We start from the raw sequence: 9,634 nt of genomic DNA, 5'->3' as shown, positions 1-9,634 counted from the left end.
CCCCCCCCCAATTAGCCTTACTTAGGTTGCTTCTAAAGTGATGTCAGGCGGCAGTGGATCCAAACCCCACAGTCACGGAATGGATAAGACCAGGAAAAGTTCTTACCAACTGCTTTTTATTCAATATTCACAGAGAGAGGCTTGGAAATGCTGCCACTTAGAATACATGGAATACGTGGTACCTCTGGTTACGAACTTAATTCGTTCTGGAGGTCCGTTCTTAACCTGAAACTGTTCTTAACCTGAAGACCACTTTAGCTAATGGGGCCTCCTGCTGCCGCTGCGCCGCTGGAACATGATTCTGTTCTCATCCTGAAGCAAAGTTCTTAACCTGAAGCACTATTTCTGGGTTAGCCGAGCATGTAACCTGAAGCGTATGTAACCTGAGGTACCACTGTAATGGCATTGCCCAGAGTAAATCTCCCCTCTCCTTCTCTCCCACTTCCTTATTTGTCATCCCTTCTACGGGTGGCGCTGAGGGCCCTTTGCTTCTGAGCCCTTTGCTCTCCTACTTTTAAGGCTCACCAGGTTCTGGAAGATGGTGAGTCTGGATAATGGTTTCTAGCGATAATGTGTCAGCCAGCTGCTCCAGCTCTGCCTCCTCCTCCTCTCCCATTATTTCCCAACTTTTCACCTCATCTTCCTCTGAGCTGTGATCTCCCTCAAACCCCTGTTGTAATTCTGGACTGTCTACTTCTTCTCTAGAAGGGTCAGGCTGGTGAGGCGGTCTCTACCATTCCTCCTCTGCCCAGTCCCTGACAAGTGAATACCAGAACTTTAGATTTGCCCAATGAACGGGGATGATGGCGCTGTTGACCTGATATTGGGCTGCCTTCGAAGACAGTTTGGAACCTTCAGCTGCTGCAGAATTTGGCGGCCATGTTGCTCACCGGGGCAAGACGGTTTGAGCATATAACACCAACCCTGGCCTGACTGCATTGGCTGCCAATCAGTTTCTGGTATCAATTCAAAGTGCTGGTTTTTACCTATAAAGCCTTAAATGGCTCAGGACCGTACAGTGGTATGTTGGGTTAAAAACACCTTGCGTTACAAACACTTCAGGTTACAGACTCCGCTAACCTGGAAGTAGTACCTCAAGTTAAGAAGTTTACCTCAGGATGAGAACAGAAATCGCTCGCCAGTGGCAGCGGGAGACCCCATTAGCTAAAGTGGTACCTCGGGTTAAGAACGGTTTCAGGTTAAGAACGGACCTCCGGAACAAATTAAGTTCGTAACCAGAGGTACCACTGTTCTACCTCAAGGACCACTTCTCCCCATATGAACCAACGCAGACCCTGAGTGGTATGCAAATTTAATAAAGAAAGTAAATCCACTTTTTAAAAAATGCACTTTTGCAGATAGGAAAATGAGAGGGAAATGCACTGAAAAGTGAGGAGCGACCAAATGATTAACAGGAAGATGTATAACCACTGAAGAGACAAATCAGATGAATGTTCATCTATGCATGCAGGTCAGAATAAACGCTCAATAAAGACCGAGCATAGTCTAACCTCTGTGTACACTTTGGGTGAACAAATCAGGAAGAATGTGAAATAGACAAGTTTTCATATTTTCTGTCAGGCTTCAGGAGAACATCACATAATGAATTTTGAATTGGTTTGAAGCAGAGTTTGTTTTATTCTGTTTTGCTTTTCCAATCTGGCTGTTACTTTTCTTCTCTTTTAAAGACCAACCTCAGCGCTGGGCAATGGGCAGTTTTCATCTGGAATACATTTTGACGGCTTAACATACTCACGTAAGTAACAATTTAGGGTTTTGTTTTGCTTTTCCAATAGACAGCTGCCTCAAAGCCCTATCACACAAGGACCTACCCTTCTACGCAAATTTGCCGAAAAATAAACCCGTTTCTAAAGGGGCAGGACGTTTCTGTCTTTTTTCTCTTGTGGCAGACATGGTTGCACTTCTGGAATGTTTTCACAAGGTCCCCATTTTGGAAAATAAGACAAAATTAATTGTTGTTTTTTTAAAAGAGGCAAATAGCAACACAAGCATCAGAGTCTGGAGATTAGTTTCGGTCTTGGGGAAGGAGTTTTAAGTCTTGTGTTGTTGTTTTTTAACTCCCCTCTCCCCCCCCCCCCCAAAGCTGCAATCAGAAGTTGGTTAAAAATTAAACAAGCCGAGCAGCCAACCTTGCTGAGGCTGGTATTCTGTGCAGAGAAGAGATAACAGGGCCCTGTAGTTACCATTTCAGCAGCTCAGAGAAGGGCCTCTTTGTTTTGATGTTAAACATTACAGGACTTACCCCCCTTCTGGGAGAATCTCTGCAGAGAGACAAAGTCTCTGGCTTCCCTTCATGTTGACATTTCCATGCACAGAGGGCAGAAGGCTGTCATGTCACTCCTTCCAGGGAAAAGTAAGGGAGGATTCTTCTTTCCCTCCCTAAAAGGGTTAATCACCTCCCCCCATTCCTTAAAAAAAAAATCCAGGATCCAAGCTCTTTTGGAAACCCTGAGGAGCAGTGGTACTAATGCTAGAAAGCATTTAAACAAATCAAGGTTTTATTTAAAAAAACACAAAATTGTTCCAGAGTTGCAGGGCAGTTGCATTCCCAGATTTGACATTGTGGGGAATGTAGTGTACCCCTCGCCATGAAACTGCCTCAAGTTTCATGCTTCATAAAATCCACAAAACTGAAAGGGGATCACTGATCATCGCTGGGTCAGCAACACTAAGAAGCAAGTCTTCCAAATGCTGTAGAACTGCAGGTGTAGGTCATGCATGGTTCTTCAAGTAGGAGACGGGCTTTCCTGGGAAGCAGCATTATATCATCAGGGTGCTGCAAGCTTCTGTCTGATCCCGCCAGTTAGGTGTCAGGAGAGAGAGAGAGAGAGAACCCAGTAGGTTATCCCCAGCCTCAGCGCTATCAGCAAAATATAGGAAGTAGGAGACACTGTGCCCCACTTTACAGAGCATGGTCCTCTGTTAGAAGGCATCCTCTGTTTCAGGGGTTGGAAGCCTGTTGTGGGGGAGGAAGGAAAAGGAGATTGTTAGTCGCTTTGAGACTCCTTAAAGGTAAAGGGTAAAGGGACCCCTGACCATTAGGTCCAGTTGTGGCCAAATCTGGGCTCATCTCGCTTTATTGGCTGAGGGAGCCGGCGTCATGTGGCTAGCATGACTAAGCCGCTTCTGGCGAACCAGAGCAGCACACGGAAACGCCATTTACCTTCCCCCCAGAGCGGTCCCTATTTATCTACTTGCACTTTGATGTGCTTTCGAACTGCTAGGTTGGCAGGAGCAGGGACCGAGCAATGGGAGCTCATCCCATCGTGGGGATTCGAACCACCGACCTTCTGATTGGCAAGTCCTAGGCTCTGTGGTTTAACCCACAGTGCCTCCTTAGGGTAGTGATAAAGCAGGATATCAAATCCAAACTCCTCCTCCTCCTCTTCCTCCTCCTCTTCTTCTTCTTCTTGACATTTGTTGGACTATGACTCCCATCACCTCTGCTCATTGAGCAGGCTGGCTGGGGCTGATGGGAGCTGAAGTCCAACACACATCCGGCGGGCCACAGGTTCCCCATCCCTGCCCCATTTGGCTCAATTCTGGTTTAAAGTGAATGGACCCTAAGAAGGGAGAGCAGCAAGGACCTTAAAAAGTGGCCTATCAATAGATAGCACACAGACTGTGAAAGCACACAGGTTTCCCCGCTGTGGTGATGTAATAATAAAAGATCAGGCTTACTAGCTGCTTTGCTTCTCAATATTCTCTGGTTGGCCTCTGTTATTTTCTCCTATCAACAGGGAACCCACGTAAGGACTCTATATGGGCTCTTGGATACCCCATAAGGGGAAAAGGGCAGACTTTGTTTACAACAGTGAGACTTATTGTGTCTCTCTTTAAACTCTAATAGCGATCATTTCTAAATTTGCATCTATCCGCACAAATTGACCACTGCAGATTTTATGCAAAAAAAAAAAAAATGTATGCCATCCTTTTTCGTGGTCCATTTGATTCTTTTCGGTGATGCGTTGCGTGGCCAATGTAATAGGAAGCTCAGGACATGACAAGCCTAGTTCAGATTCCCTGGGTGTGTACATGTATGTGAGACAAGAGAGGCTGAGGCAGACACAGAGATGAAGATGGGATCGTTTTCTGCAGGAAGCAGTAAAGAGTGATCCCATAATTCAAGGGCGCTACCATTTGATGGTCAGCACCCAGAAAATGTGGCCAAAGGAATGATTTCCATATGCTTCATTGGACAAGCTATATCTGAAGGGCATCTTGTACAGCGTCGCATGTAATGCATTGCACTGAATGTAATCTATCTAATGTATTATGTTGAATGTATTGGACATAATGTACCGGGCACGAAGCTGAACACGGTCGGTTCGTGATGGAATGGGCACAACTGTACATTTTGGGGGGTATAACACACTCCTTGTGTTTTGTTATGGGTATTAGACCTGTCATGTTTGGAGCCTGATTTAATAAATGCGTAAGTGGGGAGATGCAGCCTCTGTGTGAGGCAGCAGTTGTCCGGGAGCAGAAACTGGTGCAAATTTATCTGGCTTTGATGCTAGGCTGGCCCCGCTGGCTACCTCCACATGTTTGGTATTTCAGGATAACTGGAGGCAATTAGCATTATTTACCAACATGCAGCAGGGAGAGGAGGCAGGTCTGCTTTGACACCATGGGCTGGCTTGTCCTGGAATGAGTGGAATGCAGGGCAGGAGAGAGAGAGAGGGAGAGGGAGAGAGTTCACACTGCTGTCCCAGGCTGAGTGGCTAATACAAGCTTCAGCCAAGAAAGGTAAAGGTAAAGGGACCCCTGACCAACCATTAGGTCCAGTCATGACCGACTCTGGGGTTGCGGCGCTCATCTCGCTTTACTGGCCGAGGGAGCCGGCGTACAGCTTCCGGGTCATGTGGCCAGCATGACTAAGCCGCTTCTGGCGAACCAGAGCAGCACACAGAAACGCCGTTTACCTTCCCGCTGGAGTGGTACCTATTTATCTACTTGCACTTTGAGGTGCTTTCAAACTGCTAGGTTGGCAGGAGCAGGGACCGAGCAACGGGAGCTCACCCCGTCGCGGGGATTTGAACCGCCAGCCTTCTGATCAGCAAGTCCTAGGCTCTGTGGCTTAACCCACAGCGCCACCCGCGCCAACAAAAGGCTGGCCAAAAAGACACTTGAGGCTTCCAAGCAACTGCACCACCCATGCCGGCCATAGAAGAAGATAGGGCTGGCAGTAAAAGCCCAAATGTGAGTTCAATGTGAGTTACTTCTGCGTAGGTGTTTACAGCAGGGTTTCCCAAACCTGGGTTTCCAGCTATTATTGGACTACAACTCTCATCTTCCCCAGATAGCAAGACCAGTGGTCAGGGATGATGGGAATTGTAGTCCAAAAACCAAGTTTGGGTTGCAGCGGTTCTCAACCTGTGGGTCCCCAGATGTTGTTGGACTACAACTCCCATCATCACTGAGCTCAGGCCTTGCTAGCTAGGGATGATGGGAGTTGTAGTTCAACAACATCTGGGGACCTACAAGTTGAGAAAGGCTGGAGGATCATAAAGGGTTGCTATACGTTTCGAATTGGCTAGGGGGGATTTCGAAAAATTGTCTCAACAACTTTTTGAGCTGGGCAATTCCCCCCCCTAAAAAAAAAAACCCTTTTGTGCCCCTATTTTTACTTCTTGAAATATGGGTCACAGTCTAATGGGAGGAGATATGACATAGGTTTATACAACTTTGTAAGCTGCAGAAAAAGTATATATCTCTATATCTATCTATTTATTTATCTATTTATCTGTCTGCCTGACTTTTAACGTTGCTTGGGGGTTGCAGGATCATGTTCTTTTAAACAAAAAACTATAGTTGACATTTATTTATTTATTTAATATATTTTAAACCTGTCTCCCATCATAACTGATCCAGAGTTAACCGCAACATCAAACATAATCTCAAGCTATAGTGAAGCCAGAGCGGAGAAGAGACAATAAATGACACAATCAAAACACTTATCAATAAATTACATATCAAAGCAGCCTTTAAATACCACAGGGCAGGTGGTTCAACCCTGGACATCATGTGATTGTATTAACCTCCCACAAATGCCTGGATAAAGAACTGGTTCAGGGGGGAGAGCATTACTTAAGCAGGGCACCACCACAGAGAAGGCCCTTTCTCACGCCAGCAGGGAATGCGCCCTTCCTGGCGACAGGACCTGGAGTAGGGCCTTTTCAGAAGGTCTTCATTACATGGGCAGGCTGACACAGGGAGAGGGGCTCCTCAAGTACTTGGGTCCCAACTTGTTTAGGGCTTTATAAGCACCATTTGCTTATTAGGAGCAGGTATTTGCGAGTGCTAGATGGAACCTGTGTTTTTCCGAGGCAGTAAATCTCTGCAAAGCAGATGCTGGGAAGTCACAACAGGGAAGGGCTATTTCTTCCATGCCTATATTGGGTGCTTCCCAGAAACATCTGGCTGACCACTGATAGAAACAGGATGTGGATTAGACAAATGGTTTGCTCCAATCTAATAGCTTTTGGGTGGGGAATCTTTTTTTTGGCCTGGTGGGCGAGATGTTTATCTTCCCCCCCCCCACCCTATGGCCCAGTTTGAAAACTAGGTGGGAACACTCACCTGTCAATCATCTGATGTCATAATATGGTCAGGTGATTGAAAGTCAGTTGGTCCTGCCTACCTGTCAAAGGTGGGCAGCAGGGGTGGGAGGAGATAGTGACCAATGGGGATTGAACTCCATTGTAAATCGGCCTTCATACTGAAATCAGTGCAGATTTGTGCTTTCCACAGGGGTATGCATCAGCTGATCCATGGGGAATTCTGTTAAGTTGTGGGTGAACATATCAGACGACACAGCGATTCTTCAAACAGCTCTTGTTTATTCACAGGCCAGAACAGAACTGAACTGAAGGGTTCAGCCAGCCTGTTTATATAGAGCTCCACTACAACGCAACAGTAACAACTTTCTGTAACTATCCGATCACTGAACATCACTTTCAATTCCTTATTTGCATATGTGGACCTGAGTGACAACTATCTACAGTATCCCCCTTGCTGGCCCAGGGTGAGAACTTCAGTACATAACAAATTCAGTCACACTTTATTCAGGGTTTGTGTGTGAGTTTCCTATAGGGAGCTCTCTTGCACGCTTGAACCAAATAGCTTTAAACTCCCTGTGAGGTGGCTGATGAGCAGGAAGTTCAATCCTGCTTTCAGCAGAAACCAGCCATATGAGCAGCAAATCCAGCTGCTTCTTTACCTGCCCCACAACACATAGTACACAGGGGCGGAGGAAGGGGTGTGTGGTGGGAGCGGGTCGCCCCAGGTGTCACCACTGAGGGGGTGACAAAATGCCGGGTGCAACTCACCTCAGGGCCTGCAGCGTGCCCGAGCCACAGATCTCTCCTAGGAGTGACGCGGTGGCCCAAATTGAGAGACAGTGTAGTGTAGTGGTTAAGTGTGGTAGACTCGTAATCTGGTGAACTGGGTTCGCTTCCCTGCTCCTCCACATGCAGCTGCTGGGTGACCTTGGGCCAGTCACACTTCTCTGAAGTCTCTCAGCCCCACTTAACTCACAGAGTGTTTGTTGTGGGGGAGGAAGGGAAAGGAGAATGTTAGCCGCTTTGAGACTCCTTTGGATACTGATAAAGCAGGATATCAAATCCAAACTCTTCTTCCCCTTCAGCTGTAGGGCGGCTGAGTGGGAGGAGGCAGGCAGATTCCTCGGAGGCCCCATGGAGCATCCTGCCCCGGCTGGCCCTGCCCCTGGGCGCAGGGCACGCACGCCACCCAAGGCGCCCAATCGGCTTGCTCCGCCACTGATAGTACATCACGAGTGGAGCAAGTGGCCGTGTGTTTTTTTGAAAATGGGATCTCAAGCCAAATGGAGGCCTGGTGGGTCAAATATTGCCATGGGCTGGAGGCCCCCAACACTTGCAACAGTGCACGTTCTTAAGTTCAAGAGATGCTTTACAAGGTCACTGAGGATGCTGCAGTTAAACTCCTGGGTGCTGCCTAACTATGGACAGCCTGGGAGTTTGGACCCAGATAGCTGTTTGGCTCTGCAAAGGATCCTGGGATACACATCTCATATTGAGTCATTGGTTCATCTAGAAGAAAGGATTCCAGAGACTGTCCACATCTTCCAGAATCTGTCACTGTTCCATACTTCAGATTTTTAAGACAGTTTGCCAAATGGGAGCAGAGCCTGTTAAAAAAACCAACTATTCCTGCCTTAACTGTCCTAAAGTTCCATCTAATTCCACCCCTCCCAAGGGTGTCAGTTCCTTAAGATGAAGTCTATGTGCTGTTAGTCTTGAGCATATATTTGGCCCTTTTCAGTGGGTGCAGGTATTATAAAAGTCCTCCTGGTTCTTTGTTTTTCTCCTCAGAGTTTTTATTCCTGCGCTGTTTAACCACCCTTTTTTTTTTTTACATACATAGATGGGATACATAGAGCCCCTTCTATCCCATTTTCCTAATAGTGACCATAAATTTATTTACATTTCTAATATGCCAGATACGTGACCAATGACACATTGCATCTTTCTAGTGTGCGCTGAAGATATGAATTGAACTTTAGTCTCTGAGCAATTAAGGCCTCCTGAAACTGCACTTCATTAATGGTTGTTATGCAATAAAAACTATAAAACTGCCCTTATTTGCGATATAAAAATGCAATTTGTTTTAATTTATGTTGGAAAATCCTCATTGAGTTTCTTCATTGGGCCCTGCCAGGCATCTGTCTGACGCCAGGAGAGTTCCGCGTTCAACGAAAAGGAGAAAAATGGCAGGAGACGTGCGCAGGAGCCCAATTGCTCCACTGATGACTATTCCTTAGTGTGTTTGTGGAGGACAAAGAGTTACTGAATTCAAAAAGAGAAGCACACACAGAGTGCGTCCATTCCACCTTTGCTATAACTCAGATGGTAGAACAAGCAACACTTGAGAAACAGCCGGAACTCACGTGGAAGTCTTGAGACTGTGGGCCCCAACTCTAACAATTGTGCTATCAAGAAATTTTGGCTGGGATGGAGTGGTTAGAGCAGTGTTTCCCAACCTTGGGCCTCCAGCTGTTTTTGGACTACAACTCCCATCATCCCTAGCTAGCAAGACCAGTGGTCAGGGATGATGGGAATTGTAGTTCAAAAACAGCTGGAGGCCCAAGGTTGGGAAACACTGGGTTAGAGAACGCAGTTAGGCTGACTCAGGTTGGGGCTAGCCCAGATAAAATGCTGGTGTCTTTTCTCTTCACATGCCCCGATGATACGATTTTGTTTAGATTTTCCACAGAAGCCACAAGATTGTGTTAGGGCATTGCAGGCTAGAGCAGCAATCAGAATATGGGAGAGTCTGGAGGTTCTGCAAGAGAAATCCATTCCGGAAGTCCATTCGACTTCCAAAACATTTGAAAGCCAAAGCGCAGCCTCTGATTGGCTGCAGGAAGCTCCTGCAGCAAATTGGAAGTCGCAGAAGCAGCGTCGGACGTTCGGCTTCCAAAAATAGTTCACAAACTGGAACAGTCACTTCTGGGTTTGCAACGTTCGGGAGCCAAAACGTTTGGGAACTAAGCTGTTTGACTTCCAAGTATTTTCTGTAAAGTATTTTCGTGGAGTCCTGCAGTTCTACGCTCAGAGTTGGAGGGAAAATT

The 9,634-nt window shown here is 46.7% G+C and overlaps 1 long non-coding RNA gene across 2 annotated transcripts; it reads left to right on the top strand.

The window, feature by feature from the left end:
• The first annotated feature begins 356 nt into the window (after positions 1–356).
• LOC144326914 (uncharacterized) lies at positions 357–9,023 on the top strand. 2 transcript variants are annotated; one of them, XR_013391802.1, is made up of 3 exons: positions 357–1,756; positions 6,873–7,048; positions 8,722–9,023. It is a non-coding gene; the product is annotated as an uncharacterized LOC144326914 (long non-coding RNA). The 2 variants fall into 2 exon arrangements; XR_013391801.1 differs by lacking the exon at positions 357–1,756 and adding an exon at positions 3,857–5,223.
• The last annotated feature ends 611 nt before the right edge of the window (positions 9,024–9,634 follow it).

The sequence above is a fragment of the Podarcis muralis genome, chromosome 2 (genome assembly GCF_964188315.1).
Source record: "Podarcis muralis chromosome 2, rPodMur119.hap1.1, whole genome shotgun sequence".
NCBI lineage: Eukaryota > Metazoa > Chordata > Lepidosauria > Squamata > Lacertidae > Podarcis > Podarcis muralis.
This window is presented reverse-complemented; position numbering and strand designations above follow the sequence as displayed.